Source organism: Lepus europaeus, chromosome X, assembly GCF_033115175.1.
Source record: "Lepus europaeus isolate LE1 chromosome X, mLepTim1.pri, whole genome shotgun sequence".
NCBI lineage: Eukaryota > Metazoa > Chordata > Mammalia > Lagomorpha > Leporidae > Lepus > Lepus europaeus.
In genome coordinates this window covers 58,150,611-58,176,346 of record NC_084850.1, presented here as the reverse complement: position 1 = coordinate 58,176,346, position 25,736 = coordinate 58,150,611, and positions in this window count along the sequence as shown.

The following is a 25,736-nucleotide window of genomic DNA, read 5'->3' as shown; positions in this document are numbered from 1 at the left end:
GTGACTGCTTAGGATGCCCATGTCCCATTTAGGAGTACCTGATTTCAAGCCCAGGATCTGCCTGAAGTCTGGGATTCTTGCTAATGTACACCCTACAAGGTTGTATAGGAAGGCTTAAGTAGTTGGGTCTCTGCCAGCCTTGTGGGAGACCCAGATGGTGTTCTGAGATCTTGGCTTTGGCCTGGGCCAGTCTTTGTGTTGCAGGCATTTGTGGAGTGAACCAGTAGATGGAACAACCCTCCCCCTCCCCCTCTCCTCCCCCTCCCCTTCCCCTCCCCCTCTCCCTCCCCCTCTCTCTCTCCCTCTCTTTCCCCTAATTTTCTAATAAAATGGAAAAAAAAATCTAAAATTCTATCTCTATTTTGACTTGGCTTGTAAATAAAGGGGATACAAATAGGTTGATACGGAGAAACCATTTTCTATCTTGCCTCTTAATATGAGAATCAGAGAAATACACCTGCAGAAAAGAAAATCAATGAATTCCTTGGTGCCTCATTCCCTTTTCTTGGCTGTGTTTGAGGTCTAGGTCAATCTATACCTTTGAATTTCATCAAACAGCCTCCACCAACTCTTTCTTAAGTCTAAAGTATTCTCCTTAGATTTTTGATGAAAGCTAACTTGAGGAGCCGGCGCTGTGGCATAGTGGGTAAAGCCGCCGCCTGCAGTGCCAACATCCCATATAGGCGCCAGTTCATGTCCCAGCTGTTCCACTTCCAATCCAGGTCTCTGCTGTGGCCTGGGAAAGTGGTGGAAGTTGGCCCAGGTCCTTGGGCCCCTGCACCCATGTGGAAGACCTGGAGGAACTCCTGACTCCTGGCTTCGGATGGGCACAGCTGTAGCTGTTGCGGCCATCTGTGGAGTGAACCAGCGGGTGGAAGACCTCTCCCCCTTCCCCTCCCCCTTCCCCTCCCCTCCCCCTTCCCCTTTCCCTCCACTTTCCCTTTCCCTCTCCTTCCCCCTCTCCCTCTTCCTCTCTTTTAAAAAAAAGCTAACTTGAGCAGTGTCAACAAGCAGCTTGATCAAAGTAGGAACTTCAAGTAATTCTCATTATGGGGGTACTTCAAAAAGTTCATGGGAAATATAATTAAATGCTAAGTTTACTTTGGTTCAGACAATTTTTAAATCCATGCAGTTTTCTCATACTATAAATTTTCCATACACATTTGAAGACCTCTCATTTGAAGACTTCATAGGTTTCATATGTTTTATACCAAAATAAACAGTATCTTTTAATTCTGTTTTCCATGAATATTTTGAATTACCATCATAGGTTGAAAATGTAGGGGAATAAGGGGTGGAGCCAAGATGGCGGAAGAGTGAGGGTGCACACAACAGTTTGGGAAAAGAAATTTTAACAAGGGTGGAGTTACTGCACCCTTAAGAAGAGACTCAGAGGAAAAAACTGCAGAGGAAACTCTTCCGGATCGAGTGGATGTGACACGGAGGAGCTACGGGGAGAGCAAGGTGACCCACTGCCACGCTGCGCCCAGCCCTGCAGAGCCGCACAGAGCCGGGCTGAGCCGCACCTAGCAGTGCCCAGCCACGCCGACCCGACCCGACCCGCACTGAGCCGCGCCACGGACAAGGGGGCCACTACAGTTGGGAAAACAAGGAGCCCAGCTACAGAAGCAGACCCACAGAACTTGAGCCCCGGCGCTGGAAGCAAAGGTAACCAGAGAATTGGCTGCGAAGGTTAGATCCTGGTCCAAGCTCACGCGGGGGGGGGGGGGTGAACTACACCAGGCTGACTGGAAGAAAAAAAAAAGGGGGGGGGGACCAGCTGGGACACTAGCCTCTCTCTGCACTCTCCAAGATGCCAAACAAACGTAGAAACCAAGGTAACAAGAGCAGGGAAGACACTATAATGCCCCCAAATGAAAAAGACACCCCAATTCAAGATTATGAAGATGATGAGATAGAAGAAATGCAAGAAGCGGATCTCAAAAAATTGGTAAGATCATTAAGAAGCTCTCAAAAACAAATTCTTGAACTACAGAAATCCTTAATGGACAAGATAGAAAATCTCTCTCGCGAAAATGAAATATTAAGGAGGAATCAAAATGAAATGAAACAACTAGTAGAACATGAAACTGTGATAGTGACAAGAAACCATAATGAAATGAAGAACTCAATAGATCAAATGACAAACACATTAGAGAGCCTTAAAAACAGAATGGGTGAAGCAGAAGAGAGAATATCGGAATTAGAAGACAGAGAACAGGAAAGGAAACAATCAAATCAAAGAAAAGAAGAAGAAATCAGAAATCTAAAAAATACTGTCAGGAATCTACAGGATACTATTAAAAAACCCAACATTCGGGTTCTAGGAGTTCCTGAAGGCATGGAGAGGGAGAAAGGATTAAAAGGCCTTTTTAGTGAGATACTAGCAGAAAATTTCCCAGGTTTGGAGAAGGACAGAGACATCCTAGTACAGGAAGCTCATAGGACCCCTAATAAACATGACCAAAAGAGATCCTCACCATGACACATCGTAATCAAACTCACCACAGTGAAATACAAAGAAAAGATCCTAAAATGTACAAGAGAGAAACGCCAGATTACTCTCAGAGGATCTCCAATTAGACTCACAGCTGACTTCTCTTCAGAAACCCTACAAGCTAGGAGAGAATGGTGAGATATAGCCCAGGTACTAAGAGAGAAAAACTGCCAGCCCAGAATATTATATCCTGCAAAGCTCTCATTTGTGAATGAAGGTGAAAGAAAGACCTTTCACAGCAAACAGAAACTGAAAGAATTCGTCGCCACTCGTCCAGCCCTGCAAAAGATGCTTAAGATGTGATACACGCAGAAACACAGAAACATGGTCACCGATATGAAAGAAGGTAAGGGAAGGAAACCTCACAGCAAAAGATCACAGGAAACCCAAAAATGATAGGGCAAAGTTACTACTTATCGATAGTCATATTAAACGTTAAAGGCTTGAACAATCCAGTTAAAAGACACCGATTGGCTGATTGGGTAAAAGAACAAAACCCATCTATCTGCTGCTTACAAGAAACACATCTTTCTAACAAAGATGCACACAGACTGAAAGTGAAAGGCTGGAAAAAGATATACCATGCCAACAGAAATGAAAAAAGAGCGGGCGTAGCCATCTTGATATCGGACAACATAAATTTTACCACAAAAACTGTTAGGAGAGACAAAGAGGGGCACTATTTAATGATTAAGGGATCCATTCAACAGGAAGATATAACGATTATCAATGTATGCACCTAATTACAGGGCACGGGTTTATTTAAAAGACTTGTTAAGGGAATTAAAGGGAGACTTAGACCCCAATACAATAGTACTGGAGGACTTTAATACCCCACTCTCAGAGATAGACAGATCATCAGGACAGAAGACCAACAAGGAGAGAGTAGATTTAAATGACACTATAGCTCAAATGGATCTAACAGATATCTACAGAACTTTTTATCCTACACAGAAAGATTTTACATTCTTCTCAGCAGTACATGGAACCTTCTCTAGGATTGACCACATGCTAGGCCATAAAGCAAGTCTCAGCAAATTCAAAAGAATTGGAATCATACCATGCAGCTTCTCAGACCATAAAGGAATGAAGTTGGAAATTAGCAACTCGGGAATCCCCAGAGCACGTACAAACACATGGAGACTGAACAACATGCTCCTGAATGAACAATGGGTCATAGAAGAAATTAAAAGAGAAATCAAAAATTTTCTGGAAGTAAATGAGGATAACAGCACATCATACCAAAACCTATGGGATACAGCAAAAGCAGTGTTAAGAGGAAAGTTTATATCAAAAGGTGCCTACATCAAGAAATTGGAAAGGCACCAAATAGATGAGCTTTCAAGTCATCTCAAGGATCTAGAAAATCAGCAGCAAACCAAACCCAAACCCAGTAGGAGAAGAGAAATAATTAAAATCAGAGAAGAAATCAACAGGATTGAATCCAAAAAAACATTACAAAAAATCAGCCAAACAAGGAGCTGTTTTTTTGAAAAAATAAACAAAATTGACACCCCATTGGCCCAACTAACTAAAAAAAGAACAGAAAAGACCAAAGTCAATAAGATCAGAGATGAAAAAGGAAACGTAACAAGAGACACACAGAAATAAAAAGAATCATCAGAAATTACTACAAGGACTTGTATGCCAGCAAACGGGGAAATCTATCAGAAATGGATAGATTCCTGGACACATAAAACCTACCTAAATTGAACCAGGAAGACATAGAAAACCTAAACAGATCCATAACTGAGACAGACATTGAAACAGTGATAAAGGCCCTCCCAACAAAGAAAAGCCCAGGACCAGATGGATTCACTGCTGAATTCTACCAGACATTTAGAGAAGAACTAACTCCAATTCTCCTCAAACTATTCAGGGCAATCGAAAAAGAGGGAATCCTCCCAAATTCTTTCTATGAAGCCAGTATCACCTTAATTCCTAAGCCAGAAAAAGATGCAGCATTGAAAGAGAATTACAGACCAATATCCCTGATGAACATAGATGCAAAAATACTCAATAAAATTCTGGCCAATAGAATGCAACATCACACTAGAAAGATCATCCACCCAGACCAAATGGGATTTATCCCCGGTATGCAGGGATGGTTCAATGTTCGCAAAATAATCAACGTGATACACCACATTAACAGACTGCAGAAGAAAAACCGTATGATTCTCTCAATAGACGCAGAGAAAGCATTTGATAAAATACAACACCCTTTCATGATGAAAACCCTAAGCAAACTGGGTATAAAAGGAACATTCCTCATCACAATCAAAGCAATTTATGAAAAACCTACGGCCAGTATCGTATTGAACGGGGAAAAGTTGGAAGCATTTCCACTGAGATCTGTTACCAGACAGGGATGCCCACTCTCACCACTGCTATTCAATATAGTTCTGGAAGTCTTAGCCAGAGCTATTAGGCAAGAAAAAGAAATTAAAGGGATATAAATTGGGAAGGAAGAACTCAAACTATCCCTCTTTGCAGATGATATGATTCTTTATTTAGGGGACCCAAAGAACTCTACTAAGAGACTATTGGAACTCATCGAAGAGTTTGACAAAGTAGCAGGATATAAAATCAATGCACAAAAGTCAACAGCCTTTGTATACACAGGCAATGCCACGGCTGAGGAAGAACTTCTAAGATCAATCCCATTCTCAATAACTACAAAAACAATCAAATACCTTGGAATAAACTTAACCAAGGATGTTAAAGATCTCTACGATGAAAATTACAAAACCTTAAAGAAAGAAATAGAAGAGGATACCAAAAAATGGAGAAATCTTCCATGCTCATGGATTGGAAGAATCAACATCATCAAAATGTCCATTCTCCCAAAAGCAATTTATACATTCGATGCAATACCAATCAAGATACCAAAGACATTCTTCTCAGATCTGGAAAAAATGATGCTGAAATTCATATGGAGACACAGGAGACCTCGAATAGCCAACGCAATCTTGTACAACAAAAACAAAGCCGGAGGCATCACAATACCAGATTTCAGGACATACTACAAGGCAGTTGTTATCAAAACAGCATGGTACTGGTACAGAAACAGATGGATAGACCAATGGAACAGAATAGAAATTCCAGAAATCAACCCAAACATCTACAGCCAACTCATATTTGATCAAGGATCCAAAACCAATCCCTGGAGTAAGGACAGTCTATTCAATAAATGGTGCTGGGAAAACTGGATTTCCATGTGCAGAATCATGAAGCATGATCCCTACCTTTCACCTTACACAAAAATCCACTCAACATGGATCAAAAACTTAAATCTACGACCAGACACCATTAAATTATTAGAAAGCATTGGAGAAACCCTGCAAGATATAGGTACAGGCAAAGACTTCTTGGAAAATACCCCAGGAGCACAGGCAGTCAAAACAAAATTAACATTTGGGATTGCATCAAACTGAGAAGTTTCTGTACTGCAAAAGAAACAGTCAGGAAAGTGAATAGGAAACCGACATAATGGGAAAAAATATTTGCAAACTATGCAACAGATAAAGGGTTGATAACCAGAATCTACAAAGAAATCAAGAAACTCCACAACATCAAAACAAACAATCCACTTAAGAGATGGGCCAAAGACCTCAACAGACATCTTTCCAAAGAGAAAATCCAAATGGCCAACAGACACATGAAAAAATGTTCAAGATCACTAGCAATCAGGGAAATGCAAATCAAAACCACAATGAGGTTTCACCTCACCCCGGTGAGAATGGCCCACATTCAGAAATCAACCAACAAAAATGCTGGAGAGGATGTGGGGAAAAAGGGACACTAACCCACTGTTGGTGGGAATGTAAACTGGTTAAGTCACTATGGAAGTCAGTCTGGAGATTCCTCAGAAACCTGAACATAACCCTACCATTCAACCCAGCCATCCCACTCCTTGGAATTTACCCAAAAGAAATTAAATTGGCAAACAAAAAAGCCATCTGCACATTAATGTTTATTGCAGCTCAATTCACAATAGCTAAGACCTGGAACCAACCCAAATGCCCATCAACAGTAGACTGGATAAAGAAACTATGGGACATGTACTCTATGGAATACTATACAGCAGTCAAAAACAATGAAACCCAGTCATTTGCAACAAGATGGAGGAATCTGTAAAACATCATGCTGAATGAATTAAGCCAGTCCCAAAGAAACAAATATCATTTCTTTCCCCTGATTGGCAACAACTAACTGAGCACCAAAGGGTAACCTGTGGAAGTGAAATGGACACTATGAGAAATAGTGACTTGATCAGCTATGGTGCTGACTGTTGATGTACAATGTAACACTTTATCCATTTTAGTATTTTTTTGTAAACTTTGTAATTATCACACAACTATTCTGAGGTGTCTAAATCTTAACTGAAAAGTGATCCCTGTTAAATTTAAGAGTGGGAAAAAGAGAGGGAGGAGATGTATAATAGGGGACATGCTCAATTGGATTTGCCCCAAATGATGGAGTTAGAAAAGTGCCAGGGGATTCCAATACAATCCCTTCAAGGTGGCATGTACCAATGCCATCTCACCAGCCCAGGTGATGAATTTCGGTTCACAACTGATCACACTGATAGGCCTAAGAGTCAAAGGGATCACACAAGCAAGATTAATGTCTGCTAATACTAACTGATAATAAAAAAAGGGAGAGAAGGATACAACATGGGAAGGGGGAGACACAGCAGACTCATAGAATGACAGATGTCCTAAATAGCACTCTGGCCTCAGAATCAGCCCTTAAGGCAATTGGATCTGGCTGAAGAACCTATGAGAGTATTTTAGGCATGGAAAGCCAAAACACGCTGGGGAAAAAAAAATATGAAGAAGAAGAAGACCTAAATGAAGGATCTCAGCGAGTGTGATCCCAGTGGAAAGAACGGGGCCTTCAAAGTAGGAGGTGCCTTTCTCTGAAGGGAGGAGAGAACTTCCACTTTGACTATGGCCTTGTCTGAATGGGATCGAAGACGGCAAACTCTAAAGGCTTCCATAGCCTCGGCAACTCATGGCTAGAGCCTAGGGAGATTACTGACGCCATAAACAAGAGTGTTAAATTGTGAAAACAACATCAGGAGTCACTGTGTACTTACGTCCCATGTGGGATCTGTCCTTAATAGGTTGTTGAATGTGAAGTAATGATATAGCTAGTACTGAAACAGTATTTTTACACTTTGTGGTTATGTGTGGGTGCAAACTGATGAAATCTTTACTTAGTATATACTGAAGCGATCTTCTGTATATAAAGATAATTGAAAATGAAAAAAAAAAAAACCTTGGTTTTTTTAAGTTGGAAATTACATAGAAAAATAATCAATCTTTTTTTTTAAAAATTACTTTGCAGAATCTCGGTCATTAATGTGCTGTACACTCTTATTTAATGCTATAACTAGTACTCCAACAGTATTTTTTTCACTTTGTGTTGCTATGGGAGGGCAAACTGTTGAAATCTATATATATATACTAAACTGATTTTCTATATATAAAGAGAATTTAAAATGAATCTTGATGGGAATGGAAGGGGAGAGCGAGTGGGAAAGGGGAGAGTTGCGGGGGGAGGGGAGTTGTGGTGGGGGGAAGCCTTTGTAATCCATAAGCTGTACTTTGGAAATTTATATTCACTAAATTAAAAAAAAGAAACTTCAAAAAAAAAAAGAAAGAAAATATAGGGGAATAAGGTCATGATTCACTGAATGGGAAGATTGTAACCAGGAATCCTAGTAAACAATCAGAGATAATATAGTGCAACCCTTTTATATATCAAAGGTATCCAAAGGTAAAAGCGACAGCCTATTATGGTAAAAATGAAAAAATCAGTAGACCTAAATTCTGGTTATAGCTCTGCCACTAACTTAAATGTATTCATCTAGAAATGAAGAATCTTAAAGCATTAATTGATGTAGTTTTCTTTGAACTGTATCATTCTCAAACTTTTGTGTTTCTCACATTAATGAGATCAATGAAATAAGTTAAGGCTGGAATGGAGGAGGTGAGAATTGACATAAACAGTGAAAAGTGGGTTGGATTTCAAAGACCACCAAAATGTGTTTATTTCCATTTGCATTATTTGTATTATCATGTACTTCTGTCCTTTTAGATATTGTTTACTTTCATTCTGACTTACCGCTCTCCTACACATCCCTCAAGTAGGAAAGGAAAATACAAGAAATTCTCATTGCCTGAGATCTGAGATTTCATTAGCCTACTGACAAATGATTACTAGTGCACTTCATTTAATATTGTCTTTCAGCTTTTGGATGTTATTCTCCAATACTACTTACCCAGCAGTTGCCTAGGATCTTTAGAGTGGCAGGGAAAAACACAAAGTGGAGTCTATAAATGGTATAAATCCTCTGACATTTTAAATTTGCTGGTAAGTCTTTATGACATGATTTTAATTTTCTTTAGTTCCTTTTAGTGATTATGCTGAAGTTCGTGCTTTTTAGAAAGGTACTCAGGTGCTGTAAGATTAAAGATGAACCTTGGACATTATTCATGGCTTTGTACATCCTTGTTTATATCAGAATGTTATGGTCTTCGAGTAGCTAAGAATAGGGAAGTATTATAAGGTGAGATACAAACAGACCAAAAGGAATTGCAGTTGAGAGTCAATACATCTAAACTGAAGATCAGGCTCTTGCAAGGCAAATTTTGCCAACTTCCTCCACCTTACTTTTCTAGGGCTCTTCCCAGCACAAAAAAGTTACTTTCATTCATGCAGACTTACTAGTAATCAGGAATGCACCACTGAATAAAACAGACTTATTAAAGACAAAGTTTGCAGTGAATGAGTTATCTAGGTTTTGTGTTACTTCTTCCCAGGCAATGAAAGCTGTTTTCTTTAATAGATAAATGTAAACCTTGTGTACAGACACCAGTGTGGTTAGTAAAGTTTGGTTTTATGTTATCAAAGCTGTTCAGAAAGAAAACAGAATGGCAATCTGTCTTTCCAATTTTATGTTTATCGTAGAGCTAACTTTCCACAATAGTTTGCCCATTTCTGTTGTGTATGTCTATTTAAACCATTTTCACTATTTATTTAGTGTTCTGAATAATTTGAGTAAAAAGGTATATAATTTATTCACGTAGCATGACTTCTTATACAGATTTGTCATTAGAACTAAATGGCTACAATGAGATTAGGATATGATACTTCTCTTTATCCCTGGAACCCATGGTTAGACAAGTTAAGTATAGTTCAACCTGTTGGTTAAATCTGATTCCTTCCATTAGTTAGAAATGGTTACTTAACATATTCTATTCCTGGAACATAAGATTTAAATTGTACTAAATTGAGAATTTTACAGTGCAGATTAGGGAAATAGAATGGAAGTCACTTTAGATAACTATTTTTTTTTCTAAGTCCTCTGTCTAGTTCAATGCTTGTCATTTAACTGATGCTCAATTTATTGACTGTATAAACAAACTAAACAAAGAATAGTTCTGGAGAAATTTAGTTTGTTCAGGACTCATAACTCCCTGTAAGTATTCTCTGGATGTGCTCAAAAATTGTGCCTTAGATTTTTCTTTATGTAATCTATGATCTTCTATATATCTCTCTTATAATAACTAACTTGAAAGAATATGAAAACAACCTAGTCTTGTTGATATATAATCCATATAACCATATAATTCATCTATTTCAAGTGTATATTTCAAAGATTATTTTGAAGTTTATTTGCACAGTTGAAAATAATTCTTTGAGATTGTCTGATAAAAATTATCATACTCCTTCTTCTAATTGTTAAAGACCTGTTTAAATTATGAAGATAAAGCAGTAAATGGAACACCTTTTATAAATTTCAGAACATTTCATCCTCCACAAAAGAAACCCTGCTCTACTTATCCATGACATCCCATTCTCCTTATTTTCCCAGGCAAAGGCAACTGCCAAACTACTTTCTATCATTGTGATTTTCCTATTCTGGAAACTTTATTAAAAATGGGATCATCATCTTTTTTGACTGCCTAATTTTGAATAATATAGTGTTATCAAGGTTCCACCATGTTGTAGAATATATGAGTATCAATGGCTCATTGCTTCATTGTTGTTTAATAATAGTTTATTATATATGCCACATTTCATTTATTCATTCATCAGTTGATGGACATTTGAGATATTTCCACCTTTTGGCTGTTATGAATCATGTATCCATTAGCATTTTTTGTTACTTGGAAAAATATTCTGGTATACTTGATAAAGTCTATTTTATTTTTCCCTATTAATACCTAAGAACTCTAGCTCTAATTCAATTACAACTGTTGTATTTAGAAGAAAGAAAGAAAACTCATAATACAGGCAATAGTTAGAAGATTGGATGTTTGCTGACAGATTATTATTGTTTCATTACTTTCATCATAGACATATATAAGATGGTTTGACTTTGCCAATTTTGAATTTTATGATGGTGCAAAAGTGATATGCATTCAGTAGAAACTGTAAATCAAATTTTGGTCTTTTCCCAGACTAGGGACAAGCAGTATGATACTCTCATGAGGTAATAGGCAGGGACAGCTAGCTGCAGATCCCAGTCAGTCATGTTACCATGAGGGTAAACAATTGACACTCTATTTATGGGGTACAGTATAATGTTGAAAATTGTATACAATGTATACTTATCAAATCAGATTAATAGTCTCATAAATATGTAACATTTTTTAGTGTTAAGCTCTTTTCCTTATAAAAGATTTATTTATTTATTTGAAAATGAGAGTTACACAGAGAGAGAAGAAGATGCAGAGAGAGAGAGAGAGAGAGAGAGAGAGAGAGAGTGATAGAACTCTTCTATCTGCTGGTTCACTCCCCAAATGGCCACAATGGCTGGAGCTGTGCCAATCTGATGCCAGGAGCCAGGAGCTTCTTCCAGGTCTCCCATTCAGGTGCAGGGACACAAGGGCTTGGACCATCTTCTGCTGCTTTCCCAGGCCATAGCAGGGAGCGGGATTGGAAATGGAGCAGCCGGGACTCAAACAGTGCCAATATGGGATGCTGGCACTGCAGGTGGTGGTGGCTTTTCCCACTAAACCAAAGCGCTGGCCCCATGTTAAACTCTAAAAATTTTAAACAGATGGAAATGCTAAGTAAGCACCTATCCCATCATCCATTGAATACATATATTGAATTATAACAATGTACTCCATAAATATGTACAATTCCAATAGTGAGAAGATAAGCTTGAATTCCAATGAGATTTCAAACAAAGCATGATAAAATAAAATATTTAAGTATGCTAAAGCATATTATGTTGCTGAGCTCTTATTTCCTTATGTTAGATATATTAAATGCATTTTCAACTTAGAGTATTTCAATTTCAGATGAGCTTATCAGGAGGTAACAGTATGATAAAGACAAGGGACATTGGTAGTAGAAAGATTTCAAGAATATTACCTCAGAGTGAGGATCTTTTTTGTAATTGAAGCAATTTAATTTAAGATTATGTTTTTGTACATTTCTTTCCTGCAACTAAAGAGTGTATTGTGACTGTCACGTAATTTGTCCTCTATTTCCCAATTTCATGCCATTTGTCAGGTGACATTTTGGTTCTCTAAGTTACATTTGGCTACATTTCTATTACTCCTGGGAAGGCTATGAGAATGCCCCTCTTGTCATGAGATGCTGGATTGGAGAATGACAATTTGTAAATGTGGCCCCCAAAAGGAATAGATGACAAATTCTTCCCATCAATATTCTGACAACTCTTGAGTCATTCGTTCAAAAAACTTAATTTCATAAATGTCATCTATGTCTCCTGGATAGATACAGTGAAAAATGCCAGCTTCACTTCAGAAAGCTACCTTTTGCCCTGTTCATTACTTAATGCTGAGACTGTAGCTTCCAGCAAATAAACTAGAGTACAAAGTATCTGTACATGCTTCATTTGGGGAAGAATATTGCTTTCCTTGGCTGCTTTTATCCTATAATTAACATGTATTACATGCACAATTTTAAATGTACTAACCCTCTCTATGTCTTCCTTCTGAATCTCTTTTCTCTCGTGAGGTTTAAGATATGAGGAAATTAGAACACATAATCATAACTTGAATTCTATTTTCTAGATGACATACGTGGCTAATTTGAATTGATCTATTGCCTACTGAAGTAGCAATCAACAGCAGAACAAATCTTTAAAGAGAATAAAATCAGTTTACTTCCTATTTTAAGTTAACTGGAAGATAGAATTATTTAAAATTGTATCTTGAATGTCTGTATCATCAAAGTATACAATACTTTCTGCTTGTTATTTCCATAATAGGCATATTTTACTGAGAAATGGAAACTGCTTTGATAGATAGATTTTGCTGAGCAGGAGGCTTTCTTCAAAGGAGGTACATTGGAAGATGTTTTGTTTTTTGGAAGATGTATTAATAATACATGGTTCTAGGAATTGATAAATGTGGATCTACCTCCTATGAAATCAATGTTTTTGTATATTTTTAAATTTATTTACTTGAAAGGTGTAGAGATGGAGAGGAGAGACAGAAAGAGTGGCAGAGGCCTTCCATCAACTGGCTCACTTGTCAAATGCACACAACTGGGACTGGACCAGGCCAAAAGCAGGAGTCAGGAACTCCATCCAGGACCACCTTGTGGGTGGCAGGGACCTAAGTATTTGAGCCATCATCCTTTACCTCCCAGGTTGTGTTAGCAGGAAGCTGGATCAAAATTGTCTCACAAAGTCAAAAAGACTTGTCTCACACCTTGGTAATCTGTTGTGGGTTGTAGGTGTCCAGAGTGTCACCTTAAGCAATGCATCAAACACCAACTCCCTGTTTACTTTTTACAATTGATGAAGCCTCTCATTAAATTGAAATGAATTCACGCAGAACAATAAATACTAACATTAAATATATTCATATATATTCATAACATACCAATGATTTGAAGGTGAATAGGCCTGTTGCTTGCCAATAATTCCTTCAGTTTATTTTATAACCACAAGCTTAACTATCCACTAAATAAGGAAATCAGCCAGTAATAAGTAGAAAATCCACTGTTCCTCAGAGTATTGAAAGACTGTAAACAATAATCAGATCTCAAAATGTAAATTAAACTCATACATTACATTTTTGTACTCTTTATATTAATTACCACAAATCAGGAAAAACATATGATATTCATCTTTTGGTGATTGGCTTATATCACTGAACATAATGGTTTCCTCTTTCATGCATTTTGTTATAAATAACAAGAAGACATCTATGGCTGAGTAGTATTCCATAGTGTATATTACAACATTTTCTTTTTCCAATCATCAATTTCACATCTTAGCTATTGTGAATTGAGCTGCAATAAACATAGGGGTACAAATCTGCTGATTTTAATTCCTTTGGACAAATTCCAAGGAGCAGATGGCTGGGTGATATGGTAGATCTCTTTTCAGATTTTTGAGGAATCTCCATATTGTATTCCATAATGGTAGTAGTAGTATATATTACTACCAGCGGTGGCTTAGGATATGTTTTTCCTACATCCTTGCCAGCATTTATTGTTTTTTTTTTAATTTTTGGATCATAGCCATTCTAACTGCAATGAGGTGAAATCTCATTGTGGTTTTTATTTGCATTTCCTTAATGGCTAGTGATCCTGAGCATTTTTTTCATGTGTCTGTTGGTCATTTACATGTCATTCTTTGAACAAAAAAAAAAGCCTGCTGTAAGCTGAAAAGCCCTTCACTCGGCCCAGCTTCCAAAGTGACCACCGCTGTGGAGGGGACTGTAAATTTCCTGTTAAAGTTACCACCTGCCTTTACCTGGCCAGCTCTCCTCCCAGGCCAGCTAGGTAATGGAAGTCAACAATGTGCCTTCCGAAGGAGGTTCACACCTCCTTTATGATGTACCCCACATGAAGAAATAGACAGGTCTGGGCCTCATAACTGGCAGGGTCTTGGAGCCCACCAAATTATTGTCAAACCCTTTGTCAGTTTCCATTTGCCTCTCAGTTGGAAAACATCCATGGTTTAGACAGCACCTTTCTTAGGTCCTCTAATAATGACTCTGTCCTTTTTTCTAGACCCTGTCTAGCCCAGTTGGAGCCTCATTCCTTTGTAATTATAGGTTGCTATTCTCACCCTTTTATACTACAGTGTCGGTTTAAAGTGTTTACAGGAGTCAATAATGGAATGAACCAAGGCCTTCAGCAACCAGGCAGTCAACCAAATGCTGCTACAGGGATATACTTGGGTCCCTGCCAAGGAGATAGCGGCTTGGGACATTGCCCCATGCCAGCGAAGAGTACTTCGTCACCCCACATCAGCAGAAAGTAGCTCTAAATACAGATCATCGTCCCTCTACCCCTCCTGAACATTTGGGACTAATGTAGTCCTATACAACTCCTGCTTTATAAAAAACAAAAGAGGGGGATGTTAGTAAAATGGTGCAGTCTTATCTATGGTGTGATCTACACCCTGACACCATCTTAGGATCTAGCCCCTGCCACCACTGCTGGAAACTAGGTGGCCACATGGCCCAACCACCGGTGTCAGCTCCACCCCATCCTAATGGGATTCACTGCTCCTAGTTCCCTGCCCGCCCCCTGGCAAAGTTTTAAAAGGATCTGTTCCTGAACATGTGGCTCGCTCTCTCTCCTTCTCTCCATCTTGTGACCTCTCTCTCTCTCTCTCTCTCTCTCTTACATTCTCCTTCCTCCTCTTTTTCCTTCTTTGCCCCTTCCCTCTGGTATGTCGGGTTTCCCCCAATAAACTCTTTCCCTTAAAAAAAAAAAAAGAAAAAAACAAGTCTGTTCATGTCCTTTGCCCATTCCTTACCTGGATTGTCTGTTTTGTTGTTGTTCAGTTTCTTGAGCTCTTTATATAACCTGGATATCAATCTTTTATCAGTTGCATAGTTTGCAAATATTTTTCCCATTGTTTTTTGCCTCTTCACTTTGTTGTTTCTTTGCAGTGCAGTAGTGTCTCAGCTTGATGTAATCCCATTTGTCTATTTTTGCTTTTATTGCCTGTGTTTCTAGGGTTTTCTATGTGAAGTCTTTGCCTATGCCAATGTCTTGCAGAGTTTCCCTGATGTTGTCCTCTGCTAATTGGATGGTTTCAGGACTTAGGTTTAGATCCCTGACCCATGGTGAGTTCATTTTCCATAGGGTGTAAAGTAGAGGTATTCTTTCATGTTTCTGCACATGAAGATACAGTTTTCCTAGCACCGTTTGTCGAAGAGGCTGTCATTTCCCCAGGGATCGGTTTTGGCTCCTTTGTCAACAATTAGTTGGTTGTAGATGTGCGGATTGATTTATGGGGATTCTGTTCTATTGGTACACCAGTCCATTTTTGTGCCAGTACCAAGCTCTTTTGATTCTACTTGCCCTGTAGTATGTCTTGAAATCTGGTGTTGTGACACCTCCAGCTTTATTTTTGTGGTTTAAGATGTTTTGTTGTTAAGATTGCTTTAGCTATTCTGGGTCTCTTGTGCTTCCATATAAACTATAGCATTGCTTTTTCTATGATTGAGAAGGATATCATTGGTATTTTGGTTGGGATCACATTGAATCTGTAAATTGCTTTGGGTAGTATGAACTTTTTGATTATATTAATTCTTCCAATCTATGGGCATGGATGACTTTTTCATGTTTTTCTGTCTTCCAATTTCTTTCTTTAATGTTTTGTAATTTTCACTGTAGAGCTCATCCACATCATTGATTGAATTTATACCAAGGTGTTTAGATTATTTTTGCAACTGTTGTTCCAAATTCTATCTCAGCCATGGCATTGTCTGAGTATACAAAGGCTATTGATTTTTGTGTGCTGATTTTATAGCCTGAAACTTTACCAAAATCTCTTATGAGTTTCAATAGTCTCTTAGTGTAGTCTTTTGGTTCTCCTGTATATAGAATCATGTCATCTATGTTAATTTTCCTTCCTCCTTCCCAATTTGTATCTCTTTGACTTCTTTTTCTTGCCCAATGGCTCTGGCTAAAACTTCCAGGGCTATATTGAATAGTAATGGTGAAAGTGGGCATCCTTATATGGTTCTGGATCTTAGTGGATAATGCTTCCAACTTTTCCATGTTCAATTAGGTGCCAGCTGTGGATTGGTCAAAACTGCCTTGATTATGTTGAGGAATGTTCCTTCTATACCCAATTTGCTTAAGGTATTTATCATGAAAGGATTCGTATTTTATCAAATGCTTTATCTGCATATATTGAGATAATCATAGCGGTTTTAATCTTTGATTTGATAATGTGGAGTATCACATTTATTGATTGTGTATGTTGAAGAAACCCTGCATACCAGGGATAAATCCTACCTGGTCTGGGTAAATCAATCTTCCTGATGTGTTTTTGGATTTGATTAACCAGTACTTTGTTGAAGACGTTTACACCTATGTTCATCATGGTTATTGGTCTACAGTTCTATTTCTTTGTTGTATCATTTTCTGGTTTTGGAATTAAGATGATGCTGGCCTCATGGAAGGAATTTGGGAGGGTTCCCTCCCTTTCAATTGTTTTGAATAGTTTGAGAAGAATTGGAATGAGTTCTTCTTTAAAAGTTTGGTAGAATTCTAATTATTTTTTAATAATTGTGCTAATTTTTTAATTCCTTTTCAAGCATTTCATCAATCTCTGCATCTTCACATTTTAACATTGAAGTGTTATGTTTCTTTTGGAGTCATATTGTCTTCCTTGTTCATGTCTCTTATATTTCTATGTTTATTTTTAGGCATTTGTGGAAACACTTGTTGGTTGTCTCTGATTGGCTTTTATCTTTTTTTAAAAAAATTTATTTGAAAGTAAGAGTTACAGAGAGAGATCTCCCATCCACTGGTTTACTCCTCAGGTGGCCACAATCGCCAGTACTGGGCCAGGCCAAAGCCAAGAGCCAGGAGCTTCTTCTGGGTCTCCCATCTGGGTGTAGGAGCCCAAGTACTTGAGCCATATTCCACTGCTGCTTTCTCAGACACATTAGCAGGGAGGTGGATTAGAAGTGGGGCAGCCGGGACTTGAACCGGCACCAATATATGATGTTTGCGCTGCAGGTGTCAGCCTCACTCGCTACACCACAGCACCAGCCTCAGCTTTTATCTTTGAAGTATGCCTGTGTGGCTTAGTGGAGTGTCTGCTCCTTCACAGGATATTGAGACACTTATACTGGGTGGGGCCAGGGAGCTCTGGTTAAAGCTCAGGTTTGGTGCCAGAGTCCAGGGTGACATCCAAGTTGGGCCTGGTACATCTCTATTATCTGCAGGGAAGAGGTTATGATCACATTGGCTGGTGTGATCCCAGCCTCATCTCCTCTCTGCCATGGTGATCAATGCCCGGGGTGAGCCCACAATGGTTATATACCCCACCCACTCAGGCACATGAACTACAGAGAGGGTCTGGATGAACTACACAAAGGATCTGCATGAACCACACAAAGGTCTTCAGTGTAAGCACAGAACCCTCTGCAATTACCCACCACAAGCACTTAGGGAACTCTGAGCCTCTGAAGCCAGACACAGTGATTGCCCATAGACCCAGCTATACCCCATGCCCTATTGTGCATAGAGTTCCCAAGAGAGCTCCAAAAGTCATAAGGAGCAGGGCATCCACTCAGATTCATGAGCCTGCACCACCCATGGAGAGAGCGCAGGCATTCCCAGAGCCTGCTGCCTGTCAGTGTTCTGCCTTGGAAGTTGGATACAGGTGATACCCACGATAGAGTGAGAGGTAGGGTGTACCTAACTGGCTTACATGGGTGCTCTAACCCCTACCAACCCTCCAGGCCAGTCTCAAAGTCTTTGGAGAATGTGGGTTTAACCCTCTGATAAAATCCTCTAGTTACATGTACAAGCCCCAGCAGCCTGTACCTACCTTATTAACATGGTACTTCCTCCCTGCTAGTTACAGGGAGCTCTTGTGGAACTGTAGGGGTGGGAAGCAGGCAATGTGCTCTCCCTTCAGGGGTTAGGTGGGCACCCTGCCCCCACCCCCAGCACTCCAGACCAGACTCAAAGTCAGTGTGGTCTGAAAGATTCTCCTTCAGACAGTATCATCAATGACATGGTCTGCTGCAGACTCCTCTCACCTTGCTCTCAGAGGATCCAAAAATGTTCTTTCCAAGCCCCTTTCCATCTAGCCAAACAATTGGCATCAGCCCATTAATAGCATTTCTGATTATCTTCCTTCTAAGCATAGTATACACTTACCAAAATTCTGTCTGCTGGTGCATTTCCTTTCACTACATTCCTTCAATGATGTCCCAGATAAGGGGTATAATGGAACAGCTGTTCACTGTCAAGTAATGACTGCATATCATGCAGAATATATATGAACTAGACTCAAGCCTTTTCCTCTACCAACTGATTTTGGGGCACTCCCCATGAAGCCATATTTGCAGACTAGGATAGAGAAAGCAGTGTAACATGAGTGCAGACCAAGGGGATTTGGTCCATTTCTTCATGTAGCTTGTGCCTCCAGGGCCTACTGAGGTTTGATCATATGTATACTTCTACTCGATGGATGAAGTGTTCTGCACACCTGCCTTTTTGGCTTGGTATGTAAGATAATACTCAGTTCATGATGGGGAATTCAAGTCACATGGTAATTTGGTGGCCCAGAATCGAATTCAGTAGCCCAGTAGCAAACCAGAAGTGTCTCTCAAGAGGGAAATTTTCTGCAAATGATGATAGAGCCTTCTTCCAAAATCCTAAGGATTTTCACTGCAGTTCACCTATAGAGAACAATTGAATCCTCCAACCATCATCTCTATCTACTGCTGACACCTCAATTACAATTGGATATGCTGGATCATGTGGCCCATTCTGGTCACAACTGGGGACCCATATGGAGTTCTGGGCTCCTGTTTTTGGTCTGGACAAGCATCTGATGTTATGGGCATTTGGAGTGTGAACCAGCAGATTGGAGCTCACTCTGTGTCTGTCTATATCTTTCTCTTTTTCATTTAAATAAATAAATACATAAATACTGAAACAGTATTTTTACACTTTGTGTTTCTGTGTGGGTACAAACTGATGAGATCTTTACTAATTATATACTGAATCAATCTTCTGTATATAAAGATAATTGGAAATGAAAAAAAAAAACCCTGGTGTTAAATTGGAAAGGGCATAGAAAATTAATTAATTTTTTTAAAAAAATATTATGTAGGATCTCTGTCTTTAATGTGCTGTACACTCTTATTTAATGCTATAACTAGTACTCCAACAGTATTTTTTTTTCACTTTGTGTTGCTATGTGGGGGCAAACTGTTGAAATCATTACCTAATATATACTAAACTGATCTTCTGTATATAAAGAGAATTGAAAATGAATCTTGATGTGAATGGAAGGGGAGAGGGAGCAGGAAAGGGGAGGGTTGCAGGTGGGAGGGAAGTTATGGGAGGGGGGAAGCCATTGTAACCCATAAGCTGTACTTTGGAAATTTGTATTCATTAAATAAAAGTTTAATAAATGAAAAAAAGGTTAATTTGAAATACAGAGTAGCTAGCGGAAATTCTTCAAATTATATGGAATGAAAATGTTATTGTTTTTCTAGATTCATTTTCTCAGTTATATCCTTTTAAGATGTATTTGTTATTTCAGTTTTTATATCTGTGATCATAAAAGAGTGTGTTAGATATCATTGTTTTAAGACTCCATCACTGGGCTGGTGCCATGGCTCACTAGCCTTATCCTCTGCCTGCGGCCCTGGCACACCGGGTTCTAGTCCCGGTTGGGGCGCCGGTTCTGTCCCAGTTGCTCCTCTTCCAGTCCAGCTCTCTGCTGTGGCCCGGGAAGGCAGTGGAGGATGGCCCAAGTGCTTGGGCCCTGCACCCACATGGGAGACCAGGAGGAAGCACCTGGCTCCTGGTTTCTCATCGGCGCAGCGCGCCGGTCATAGTGGCCATTTGGGGGGTGAACCAACAGAAGGAAGACCTTTCTCTCTGTCTCTCTCTCACTGTCTAACTCTGCCTGTCAATAATAATAATAATAATAATAATAATAAAAACTCCATCATTGTTGTATATCTCAGTGTTGTAAAATATAGTGTAAATGATATAGGCAGGTAGCTAGTGAGCAAAGAGGAACTGAGGACTGCCAGCATCTGAGCCATGCACGCCCATGCAGCAGCTCATTCTTACCCCATTCTGTACCAGTACAACATGATTGCATGTTCATCACACCCACTCCCCATGATGCACCTGAGCCTCATTTTCCATCTATATCAGATGCTATTACCCTTTCCTAGACATCACCATTTGTTCTGTAACCTTGCTCCAAACGCTGCCTCCTTTAAATATTCATTTGAGCCCTGCCCTGGGCATCACACCCTTCCATATGAAAGGACAACTCCAACTTTGAGGTAGCTCTCCCTAAAGAGGTTAGCTACACTACCATCTAAGTGTATGTGATTCCTTTAAATAAATCTTGCTTTCCTGCTCACCTCCATTTATCTTTCCTCCTTGAATTATTTCACTCCCGCAGGCAAGAGCCTGGGACAAGCCCAGCTGGGGTCATCCCCCACAACATAAACTTTATATATGTGTTAGTTGCTAGAGGCTGGTGGGAAGGGACATAGGCAATGGCTACTTTCCTTTTTCTTTCTTTCTTTTTTTTTTTTTTTTTTTTTTGGCACCACATGGGAACAAAGTCACCCTGAAGGTCAAAAATTATTTCTGTAACCACTCCTTAACTAGAAATAATCTGTCATTTATTTGTCATTTCAACACTTTTTCTTCAGTTTGTATTAAAAATATTTCCTTTCTGTGGAAATATATTTCCAAGATTAAAATATAATCAAAGATTTATCCGTGTATGCTATCAAGGATTTTTTATGATTGCAAAAAAACTTTTCTGTATAAAAATTTAGTTCAACACTGCAAAGTGTTTTATAAGAATAGAAAAAGTCATACCTTATAATTAATTGATCCCAAATAGTTTGCTATGTGTGAATACTTCCTCTACCACATTAGTACTTTGAACTTTGTTAAATTTTTCCAACTGAGCACATAAAAGCCCTTACACTTTGATGCACAAGGTAAACAGAAATCCCTCTGTTATTATTTTATAATGGACTTTACAATTGTAAACAGGAACTTTTTAATGCTAAGCTTACAATTTGTGGAGATCTTTTTTAACATCTTAAAAGCAGTGGCTTATTTACTGAATCATTTTAATGCATTTACTCCAAGGGAAATCATATTCTGAATACTTTTCTTCATGGAGGCTACACAAACATGGAGTCTTATTTCAACTATTTCTGATACCCTGTGAACTTTTGCACATCCATGATGGGTGGACAATTTGTTATTCTTAATTTCTAGAAATGAAATCATCTACAATAAATCACTGTGAAATGTTAAAAACTCTCAATAGGTATGAAATGGTAACATGTCTGTATAGGAAAAATTGCATATTTTTTAGAAACTGTATGCTCATCCTCTGAGCCTGTTAGTTTTGGATACAAAAAAAGTTTTTGCTCAAGGCTTGAGGTATGAACTGAGTTTTTATTAATAGGATATAGATACTTATCCTTTATTTTCAGCTTACAAGTATTTTTTCAGGCCATGCATGTTTGTTTGGAACTCCTTCTGGGTCTCCCATTAGGGTGTCAGGCACCAAACCACTTGAGCTGTCTTCCACTGCTTTCCCAGGCACATTAGCAGGGGGCTAGATCAGAAGGAGAGCTGCTGGGACTGGAACAGGCATTAATTCATATGGAATGCCGGCATCACATGTAGTAGCATAACTAGATACACCACAATGCTGGCTCCAAACCATATTTCATTTTTAACCTTACCATGACAGCTTATTTGGTTATGTCTTTTATAGTCACAGGTATTTGGTTTTAAAATAATTTAGTCAATTAATCTTTATTCCCAGTAGCCAAGTTAGCCTATTTACATTTATTTTTATTATTGATATATTTTGAATTATATTTTAGCATTCTTATTTGCCATATGTCATCTGTAATTTTCTTTATTTTCCATTTGTACCTTAGCATAGATTAATAAAGGTTCTATACTTTCTTTTTGCTGGTGTGAGAACAAAAGATAGTATTTATTATTATTTTTTCTTTTGGTAATTATTAAATATATTGTTTTCTACTTCATTTTCTTCTACCTTCCCACCTGAGAAATCCAGTATCATGAATGTTATGGGTTTTTTTTTTTGCTTCTTTAAAAATATTTGTATAGTTAAACTTGCATTTGTTAGTACATTTGGTTTTCTACATTTAAAAAAATTACATTACCTAAAAATTTGCCTTGTCAATATTGTTGGTTGGAGTTAGGTTTTGTTGCATGTAGCTGTTGAATATTATTATTTGAATGTAACATAATTTATCCCTTCTTCAATAATTAACCACTTGTATGTTGAATTGTTGGTTTGTAACTTTGACATCACAATGATGCTCTGAACATTCTTACATATTTGGCACACATGTTCAAGAGTTTGCATGTTATTGCTTTTTAAGAACTTAGTTTTAGAAAAAATAAGAATTGTTATAAGAATTTACAGTAATCTATACTCCAGCAATATACAGGAGATCTTATTGATTGAACATTTGATCCTCCTCAACACTTGACATCATCACACTTCTCTTTGCATGTCATAATGGAAACATATTGTTACCACATTTGGGCATCAATTTATATTCCTCTTACTTGTGTAGTTAAGTATATCTTATGTTTATTACTCTTAAATATTGCTCTTCTATAAAATATTTGTTCATAATTATACATCTTTGCTATTCTTTTTTTTTTTTTTTTTTGACAAGCAGAGTGGATAGTGAGAGAGAGAGAGAGAGACAGAGAGAAAGGTCTTCCTTTTTGCCATTGGTTCACCCTCCAATGGCCACTGCGGCCGGCGCATCTCGCTGATCTGAAGCCAGGAGCCAGGTGCTTCTCCTGGTCTCCCATGTGGGTGCAGGGCCCAAGGACTTGGGCCATCCTCCACTGCCTTCCTGGGCCATAGCAGAGAGCTGACCTGGAAGAAGGGCAACCGGGATAGAATCCGGCGCCCCAAGCAGGACTAGAATCCGGTGTGCCGGCGCCGCAAGGCAGAGGATTATCCTGTTGAGCCATGGCACCGGCCATCTTTGCTATTCTTATTTTCCTTTAAATTTGTGTGAATTCCTTATGCAATCTCAAGTAATCCATTGTAAGCTATTTATATTGCAATATCTTTTCCTAGTTTCTAGATTATCTTTCAATGACAAATTTCTTCTTTTTAAAATTGTCAAATATAGAAAACTTACATTATGGTATTGTGACTTGAATTTAAAAGCTTCCCCTATCTTCAGGTCAGAAAAATGTTTAACCTAAATTTTTTTCTAAAGGTTTAAAGCTGCCCCTTGGACTTCTAAATTCTTAATCCAGTTGAATTTTTTTCTCTATGTAGTAAAAAGTAGCTACCTTATTTCCTTTTTGCAAAGAGTTGCAGTTTGATTTCTTAAATGTTCTATTTTCTTTACTGACCTGTCATGTTTGAAGATAGTGCTTGGAGGTCTTGCCTGATTTTGAGTAGTCAGTGTGTCATACCCCCAGCCACTGATAGGATTTATAATGAGTGATTGCATTTATCTTATTTTATGTAGAAAAATGTTAATATTTAATACTATTCAATAGCCAAACTCCTGGCCACCACTACATGCTCCAGAGACCAACAAAATTCAGCTCTTCTCTTTACCTTTCCTTCTCATATTTCTGGCTCTTGACTAGAGTCATTTTGTCTTTCTTTTGTTTATATATATATATATATATAATTTATAAATGTTTGTATATGTGATAAATAAGTTTTTCTATCTTGACTACACTTAATAAGCTTTTTGTTATATGGACAATATGGACTATGAGATTATAAAAAGTATGAATTCTTATTTAACTTTGTATAGTCTTAATAGCTAATATGTGACAGCATTGAACAAATTTTTGTTGAATTATTGAAATGGCAAGTGAAAATATGATCTTTTAGTGCCATAGAAAGCCTAGAAAACTCTCCCCTCTACACAAGTACCAGCACATGTCACTGTTTTGAGGCCCCCCCCAGCTAAAGTGAGGTTTCAGTATCAGAGCAGTTAGCAGGCCTGCCCAAGTGGAAATTAAGCAGACCTGGATATGAATGCCTAAAGTGTGCCCTTAATGGGTTACATCTTTTACCTGGCAGATCTTGATACTTAGTTGTCTGAGCCACAAACAGGGAGTCCTGCACAAGAAAAACTAGTTTACACTGGCAGATGTCTTTGTGGCTCTTATTTTACTTACCATGTCCAGTTCATATCTGCCTGATCATCACTGTGGTGCTAGAAGCCCAACCTTGTGTTCTCCCTGGTGCACCTGGGGAAAATTCAGCTTGGGGAAGCTCATGGTTCTTCAGATGTAAGGTGCAAATTTAATCCATCATGAAAACAGAACAAAAGTTCAAAGATTTTTACTTACAGATCTCTGTTGGAAGGGAAGTACTCTATCTCTAGGACATTGGAGGCAAAAATAATCAATCAGAGAGAAAGAAATATGTGGCAACTATCAGTCTATATAAGTCTCTTTGAGTTCATGGAGCAACTTGAATGTTTCCTTTAAAGTAAGTAGCAAGAAAGGAAATGGGTGAGCCCAGTCAGCTAGGTGGGAGAGATGCCTCTAACTTATTTGAGTGTGGTATAGAAACTGCATCAAGAGTACCTGAGTCCTGACTGTGGTTTTTAAGAATTAATGTATTCGTAATGAATGCAGAGGAAACATAAAATTATAAGAATTCACTACGGTTGCCCCCTTGGTTTTTGAGGTGCTAAAAGTTTTTATTCTTGGTGATTGAGTGGTTAAGCAATGAACAGTACATGTAATTAGATTTCTGTTTGCTACTGTCATCACAACATCGTTATGTAGTTCCTAGGAATTTTAAGTTTTATCTTATGCTTGAGTACAAAATGCATGCAAATAATCCCAGAATATTTGTAAAACAATATTAAATTGCTTCTACAGTGATTTAAAACTGGTTATCACTGAATTGCAAAGCATCTATTTAAGCAAACCACTTTTATAAGGGTTTAGTAATCATAAGGTAAAACAAAAAGCCAATTGTCATTTCAGTTTTAAAATGTAATAATAATCTGTTTTTCTTATTCCCTTGCATAATCAAATACTATATAGGACTAGAATATTCTTTGTGTAGTAGCTTTTATTAAAAAGATTTATTTTATTTATTTGAAAGACAGAGTTACAGAGAGAGGTAGAGACAGAGAGAGAGGTCTTCCATCTGCTGGTTCACTCCCTAGATGGCTGCAATTACCAGAGCTGTGCCTAT